This window comes from Pteropus medius, unplaced genomic scaffold (genome assembly GCF_902729225.1).
Source record: "Pteropus medius unplaced genomic scaffold, Ma_sr-lr_union100, whole genome shotgun sequence".
In the NCBI taxonomy this organism is placed as follows: domain Eukaryota; kingdom Metazoa; phylum Chordata; class Mammalia; order Chiroptera; family Pteropodidae; genus Pteropus; species Pteropus medius.
In genome coordinates this window covers 760,304-768,151 of record NW_024344436.1, presented here as the reverse complement: position 1 = coordinate 768,151, position 7,848 = coordinate 760,304, and the positions used below count along the sequence as shown (strand labels likewise).

The 7,848-nt window shown below is 47.9% G+C and overlaps 1 protein-coding gene across 3 annotated transcripts in view; it reads left to right on the top strand.

Annotated features, from left to right (window-relative positions):
* The first annotated feature begins 5,781 nt into the window (after positions 1-5,781).
* KCNJ5 (potassium inwardly rectifying channel subfamily J member 5) overlaps positions 5,782-7,848 on the top strand; it is a 29,088-nt gene continuing 27,021 nt past the window's right edge. Inside the window, exon 1 of one of the 3 annotated variants that reach the window (XM_039872720.1) lies at positions 5,782-6,064. The gene's annotated coding sequence lies outside the window, so the exon portion shown is untranslated. The remainder of the gene's footprint in view (positions 6,065-7,848) is intronic. The other 2 variants (XM_039872718.1, XM_039872719.1) reach the window with 2 other exon arrangements.

Here is a 7,848-nt window from a genome sequence, read left to right as displayed (position 1 = left end):
GGTAGCAGATAGAGGAGAGAGACAGGTACTGGAAGCCCCATCATCCCGTGATCAGAGCTGACCAAAGGGTGGTAGAAGGGTCAGCATGGACATGCATTATCCCTAGAGACTCCTGGGAGCTCAGTGCAATGACCTATCCAGTTTCCCTCCTCTTCTCCCTGTTCCCCAGATGCTATCACACACCGGGCTCTACCGAGCCTTTCACAGCTGTGTTTTCTACCTTGTTCTATCTCTCAAACCCCAGTGTGCATAGGAATCACTTGAGAATCTCGTTAAAATGAAATTTCTCTTTGAGAAGGATTACGGTGGAGCCTGAGATGATTTCTTACAAGAACCCAGTGGCTGGTGCCGACGCTGCTGGACTATGACCGAGTCGTGAGGTTCTGTTGTCCCCCACCCTTGTCATCAGCTCAGGCCGGCACCAGTGCAGAGCCCACAAATGCACTTCTTGCCTCTAACCCTGGATAGTACAATATGGTAGCCACTAACCATGGTGCCTATTTAAATAAAAATGAAATGACATTTAAAAATCAGTTTCTTATTCTCAGTAGCTACGTTTTTACATGTTGAATAGCCACATGTGCCACATAATACGAGACAGATACAGCACATTTCCTTCACTGCTAAAGTTCTATTGGATGGCACTGCTTAATCTCTGATTGCTTTAAGGAACCAGTTATACACCGACTACCATCCAACTCCTCGAAGGCAAGCTCTGTGTTTGTCTTGCCATTGTTTCTATCCCCAGAACCCAGCCCATAACTTTTCTTTCATCTGACAAGTATTTATTGATCACCTACTATTTCCCAAAACTGTGCTTAACAGTTTGAGAGTGAGTAGTGCTTGGATGTGAACAACACAAATAGGGTCCCTGCGTTTGAGAAGGTCACAAAATAGGTGTTCAGTAATTATTCGTTGCAATGAATAAATGAATGAATAATATCCAAACCACCTCCAGGAAAATTTTTACAAAAATGACTTTCACAACGCTCCCCAACTCAAAAATCTTCAATAGGTACCTCTCATCTGCAGAGTAAAAGTCCACGTTTGATGGCCTGGGATACTAGGTCCTTCTGAGAGGCAGAGACACATCCATCATGGTCAGTGTGTTGGTGTGCTAAGCTGCTGTCACAAAATACCTCAAACAGACAAACAGGCAGGCTTAAACAACAGACATTTACTTCTCATAGTTCTTGTGGCCAGAAGTCCAAGACCAGGTGTCAGTAGGTTTAGATTCTCCTGAGGTCTCTCTGATTTGCAGATGCCCACCTTCCCACTGTGTGTTCTCATGTGGCCTTTCTTCTGTGTGCACACTTTCCCAGTGATCCTTCCCATGCTCAAATTTCCTTTTCTTAAAAAGACACCAGTCAAATTGGGTCAGGCCTATCGTAACAGCCTCATTCTAACTTATTCACGTGTTTAAAGACTCAATCTCTAAATATAGTCACATGCTGAGGTACAGGGGGTTAAGTCTCCAACACATGAATCTAGGGAGTGGGGGAGAGGGAACACAATTTAGCCCCTAACAGTGAGAAATATGATTTTGGCACCTAACAAAACTGGGTTCTGAAATTAACTATTAATTACTGTACCGATGAGAGGATGCTTTACTTGCGTGACCCTCAGTTTCCTCATCTGAGAGACAGTGATACTACAACCCTCACCGGGTTGTTAGGAAGATTGAAAGCTTTTACATATGTGAAGCACTTGAGACACCTTAGCCCATAGCAGGCCATCAGTTACACAAAGCCACTGTCATCATCACTTCCCTACACTTTATCTGCCCTTAGCCCCCAGCACCAGCCTCCCTTACTTCAGATCTCTGAACACACTTGGGCCTTGCCTCTCCAGCCCCCTTTTCATACATCAGCCCCCTCATATTCAAACCCTGGTCGAACTTCCGGGCTCACTCCACTTCCGGGCTCACTCCAGCTGCCTTTTCTCACCAAAGTCAGATGTCAGCCCTCAGCTCCTACTTTCCAAGCTTTGTTGGTTGTTACTATCTATTCTACACCATCGGCTCATCCAATTAGCACCTACAAATTAAAATACCAAATTGTGAATTTGTCTCCTAACTTTTCCTGCACTTAGGCTGATCCTCCCAATTAGGTTGAAAGGCATTTTAGATCAAAGCCCACATTATACTTTTTAGTTTTTCTCACAGCACCTATCAAAGAGTCTCAGATACAGCAGGTCTTAACCAATCAAAAATTTGTGGATATAAAAATATACTTATATATGGTCAATAGGCACTGATTGAATAGGGGTGTGAGTGTGTGTGTGTGTGTGTTTGATTTTAGCATAAAGAAATCATGAGAAAGAGAAATACCAAATTCAGCCTACTTCGATTTTCTCTTGAGAGCTGAAGAGGTAATCCAGGGAGGATTCAACAGTGCTGGCAATGTTGTGTTGTGTTTTTTAAGCTGGGTGATAGCTTCACAGTTATTTGTTATACTTTCATACCTTTTTGTATCATTAAATGTTGCAAATTAATATTTATTAATTGACTCATATCTGCTGTTTGTACATGGGCTTATTAACACGCACAACTAATGTATGAGGAATTCTCCTGACATGAGAGAAAATACTTAAAATATTTGTCTTAGAAGAGTTTTAGTTAGGATTTACTTCAGACTCTAACTCTACAAACTCTTTTAATTAATATTTTATCTGGCAGAAAATATTTATGAGACATTACTGGCCTCATAAATGCAAATGGAATTTCTATAAATAGGAGAAAAATAATTTCCTGTGTGTCATATTCTAAGGAGAAAACTTAATTGTGAATTCATCTCTTGCTCTGTGAAGGAAGGTAAGAGAAGCAGATGGTGGTGGACAGAGGCAGCGGTTCTGTGCTCTAATTAACACGAGAACGCACACAGTCTCGGTTGCTTTCAGATACCGCCTCATCAATTGCAGACAAAGAAGAACGTGCTTAGCATCTTCCAAGCCCCCTGAGTAGTTCTTCAATTATGTCCCCTGCCCTTGAATGTCACCTGTGCTCTTTGGGAGACTTGAGCATGGAGAAATTTAGGCTCACTTAAATTTGCAAAACCCAGTCAGGAATAGAACCCCCATATTTCTCATTTTTCATGTCTAGGCTAAGAACTGAACCAAGGTCTTCTATATCCCAGTTCAAGGTCTCATCACTGTGAAAAAACTTACAAAATGGCATTTACCAGACTACCTTACATTTTGCTTCCAAGTCAGCCAGGCTCCCCCAATTAGGGCAGAAGAAATTTCAAAGTCTTTGTGTAATCTAAAGTCACTGTCGCCCCAGGACAGGGCACCTCACAGACTCAGAAATGCATGTAACGTGTGTCATCTGGGCCACAGAGCTACACGGCCACTGCCTCTCCCAAGAACTAGGAAATTAAGAAATTAAGAATTTTCTTCTCAGAGTGTTAAACCATAAGATCAACACTAATGGATGCACAGGGAGACTGGCTAAATCCCCTAAGGGGACAGATTAGTCAGGGCCAATAGCAGCCACATTGAATAATTGACACCCTCTCTGCAGAGAGACTGGATGAGGGTCTAGGAGGCAAACCCTGGCAGGGCCACTCTGCCACTGTCCCTGGGGAGGTTGCCTGGACATTGGGCTGTGTGCACGCTGGCGTCGACATAAGGAACACCCAAACCTGTAGAGGAATTTTTATGAGTTTATCTGAGCCAAACTGACAACAACTGTCGGGAAGCAAAATCTCAACAGATTGAGAAAATATTCTGGAGAATGGCAGTTTTGCAGCTTATTTTATACATTAGAATCAAAGGAGGAGGAGGAGACATAAGGAGGGTGACATGAAGTCCATTGGTGGTAGGGGGTGAGAGAAAGCAGCAAGGAATTTCTCTGGGATTGGATAAAAAGGCAAAGTAGAGAAACACATACTTCCTTTACATTGGTAGCCACAGAATCCTTAATAATTAACATTTACAGTACACAGAGATGGTGTGTGGGGAATGAAATACCAATGAGGGGTTCTGTGGTCTCCAGCTCAGGAGCGTGGATGGTTGTTCCCTGAGGTGTCTGGAAAAGAAGATTAGGCTGACATTTCAAAGGTTTGCTATCTTAGATGCAAAAAGACAATAGACAGGCTTACTTAGGTAAAGATTCACCTAGGTCACAGAATCTACAAGCCTAAGACCTGAATATCCACCATAACCCCTTTTAAGCTAGGAATTTTTACCTTCAGACCACCTTGTGTGGTTACTTTGGCCTCTAGGTTTGTAACGCCCATGCAGGCCTCCCCTGGGCTTGTCCGATTCAGCACACCACCCCTTTCTCATTCACACTGATCTCTTTGGCAAGAGGAGCCCCCAGGTTGCCGTCATGAGGCTAAGCTTCCACATCACTGTCATGCTTCTGTGCTTGCAGGAGAGAACAGGCTTGGTGCATCCTGGTCCCAGTGACAAGCATTTGTCCTCTTATAATTTAATAAACCATTTTCTTGTTGTAGAAAGTGTTCATTTGATAAATATTCATTGAGCACCTGTGCCAGGTGCTGGGGACACAGCAGAGAACAAGAAAGTCATACTCTTTGCCCTGGCGGAGCCTACAGTCAGTGGGCATTGGTCTCAGGTGTACCTATCCCCTACCACCACCCCCTCCAACCTCCCCCATCCTGGGGTAAGATACACTCAAGGCCTGGGGCAGGGATGTTGAACCCAAAAGTCTGGGCAACAGAGAGATGCCCTAGGTAACAGCATCAGCTAGGAAGGGCACTCCTAACTGACCCGTCCTCAGAGAAGCACGTCCACCCTTTGCAGACAGCAGCCTCCCTTTTGAAGCGGCTGTGACCTAACGTCTGCAGCTGCCTTTCCTAGAAGCCATTCGAATTAAAGAATAAATGCATGCCATCATCTTCCCTCGAGGCAGGCAGGAATCCAAAATGGCTCCACCCAGCCGGTGTGCATTCAGCTCAGGCTCTGCCTCCGCGCTGTGCCGAGATTTGAGTGGAGGGAGCATTTCCCCGCTATTCCGACCGACACCCGCCACATTCCGCTGGAGAAGGCCGCCAAGGGGTAAGCCGAGAGCCCGGGGAGCAGGAGACCTGTTTCTGGTCTCTGGACCTGCTCCACCTGCAGTCAGTGAGTCAGGATGCCCCAGAACCCCTCTCCGCCCACAGGAGAGGCAGCCCTCCGATGCAGCACCCAGACTGTGGCTTCCCCAACTTCCCCAAAGGCCTCCCACCTGCTCCGTTCAGCTCAAGAAACAACTAAATTTTACCAACTGACCCCTCAAGGCACTGCGGACTGACTGAGCAGCCCCTCCCAGGCTCTGATCCAAGATTTCTGCCCTCCTAGTTCCGTCTTTCGGTCTTCTCCACCGCACCCCGTAACCAGAGCGCGCTCACACCTGCACCTGCGGGCGCGCAACCATATGCACACGCGGGCGCTCACACCTGCACCCGCGTGCGCACAGACCTCCGTCATTAGCGTCTGCAGGACCAGAGGCACACCCAGCACCACTGCCGAGAGCACCCGGAGGCGGCGCGAGCCTGGAGACGGGAGCGCAGAGCCACCCGCCCTCCCCTCGGGTTCCCTCTCCACCTTCCAGGAGCCGAGTGATTCAGAACTGACGGTGTCCCCGGATCACGTGGGGAACCCGGCCCCCTCCCCCACCCCCGCCGCCTTTCCCTGTGGCCTTCCTTAAATCGGTTGCTAAGCACATTGTTAATGAGACATTGCCTAGTGGGGCAGAAGCTATGAGAGAACTGGAGAAAGAAGAGGGGCTGAGGGGACTGAGGCAAGGAGGGAGGAGAGAGGGAGAGAGGATGAGAGAGAGAGAGAGAGAGAGAGAGAGAGAGAGAGAGAGAGAGAGAGAGAGAGAGAGAGAAGCCTGGAGAAGGGAGTGACTGAGGGCTGGCGAGGAAGGGACAGGATGGCTTAGAAGCCTCTGTCCACAGGACCCACATCAGGGAGAGGCTCTAGGCAGAGTCTGAGGCTGCAAGTAATGGCTGGGGCTGGAGAATCCCCTCAAGGGCCCTGAGCGCCCCTTGCCCCGCCTCTAAGGGACACCCCAGAAGTTAGAATCAGTGGGACTTGGAAGCTCCGATTGCAACAAGTAAGTTGTCTTCTTTTCCTCCTCTATTCCTCCCACAGCTCAGCAGATCTGGAAGGCAGAACGCACTCTCAGGGCTCCCAGGGCTTCCAGCCCCTAGCTTTTACCAGGAACCAGTGTGTTTGGGAGTGGAGGGGACTGGGAAGGGTTTAGGGCGGGTCCAAAGTTCAGCCAGGAAATCCGAGATCTCCATAGCCCTGCGGGCTGCCGTGGGCTTGGGGAGCTTTGCTTTGAGGGCTATTAGTTAGGCTGTCAACATCTCTGCTCTGGTACTAGAGAAAGGATTCCTGCCCCCTACCCCCACTCCCCACGAAAAGCCCCACTTAGTGGTGTGACTGGCCAGGGCAGTGAGGAGAGGGGCATCACTCCCCAGGGAAGTGGCTCTGCCTTCAGATAGGGGAGTAGAGGGCTAGGGTGGGGCAGTGCATACTCTGTCAACCTTAGATCCTCAGCTTAACCTTGCTTTCTTTTAAGTGTGGCCAAATTGGATGCACGGCCTTGCCATTTGTGCCCTCTTGCTGCCCTGTCACTTCCTGCATGCCGCCTTATCTCTTTTTAAACATCTTTCAAACTGTTCAGAAAGGCCAGGGGTCAAGACTGCAAGGACAGGGAAAGGCAATAGGGAAGGATGTGGCCATTATTCCCATTTTCTAAACCCAGGGATCTCCCTGGAGACCTGTCTGTGCCTCTGCTCAAACAGGGCTCTCCTCCTGGTGCCTTATGTAGTTCAGGCTCCCCAGATCAACTTCCCCCAACCTTTTTGGCACCAGGGACTGGTGCTCCTGAGAATCTATTGCCTGATGATCTGAGGTAGAGCTGAGGTGATGATGCTAGTGCTGGGGAGCAGCTGCAAATACAGATGAAGCTTTGCTGGCTTGCCCATGCACACCTCCTGCTATGTGGCCCAGTTCCTAACAGGCCATGGATGAGTACTGGTCTGCAGCCCAGGTATTGAGGACCCCCGCCCCAGATCGCACCTGGCCCTCAAAGGTCCAGGGCCTCCCCCAAACTTCCAGTAAGATAAGACCAGCCCAGCAACACCAGAAGATCAGTGGGCACATAATGTGTCAGGAACAGATATTATCATCCTCGGTCTGCAGATGAGAAATTGAAGCTTAGCGAGACTGTGTAACTTTTAGAGGTACACAGCTTACAAGTGAGATTCCCACCTGGGTCTGACTCCAAAAGGAATCTTTTTATTTATTATTATTATTATTTTTTTTTTTATCACTAAGCTAAGCAAGGGCTTTCTGTTTCACAGAACACTTTTCCATGTGGGAGAGAGGTAGGTAGTGAAAAGAAGCTAATATTTATGGAACCAAGTACTGAGCTGGACACGTTCATATGAGTTAATCTGTGCGCCAGTCCTGAGGGAGAGGTCATTCCACCCGCTTTATAGATGACTCTGAAGCTTAGAGAGTTCTGGCCTTCCCAAATCCATGCCTTTCCCTCAGATTCAGGTGTAAATCCCATCAGCACAGGGGCTGGGGCTTCCTAGAATCTGGAGGAAGAACAGAGCAGAACCAGGGATGTGGGATTGAGAGAGAAAAGGCCCTTGGTTGGGCTCTGACACAAAAAGCTTGGTCGGCTCGACTGGGACCTTAAATAATCGATCTGACCTGAGATGGTATCACTCTGCCTAGAGGTGTAAAGAAATTTCTTCAGTGGGGATACTCAAGCATGGGGTGTGTGCTTCTTGGCAATAATGTCAAGGAATTGTCACTTACTGACTGCTTACTATGTGATGTTAGGGATTTAATGTATGTCATGGGATCGTTTTTTAATAT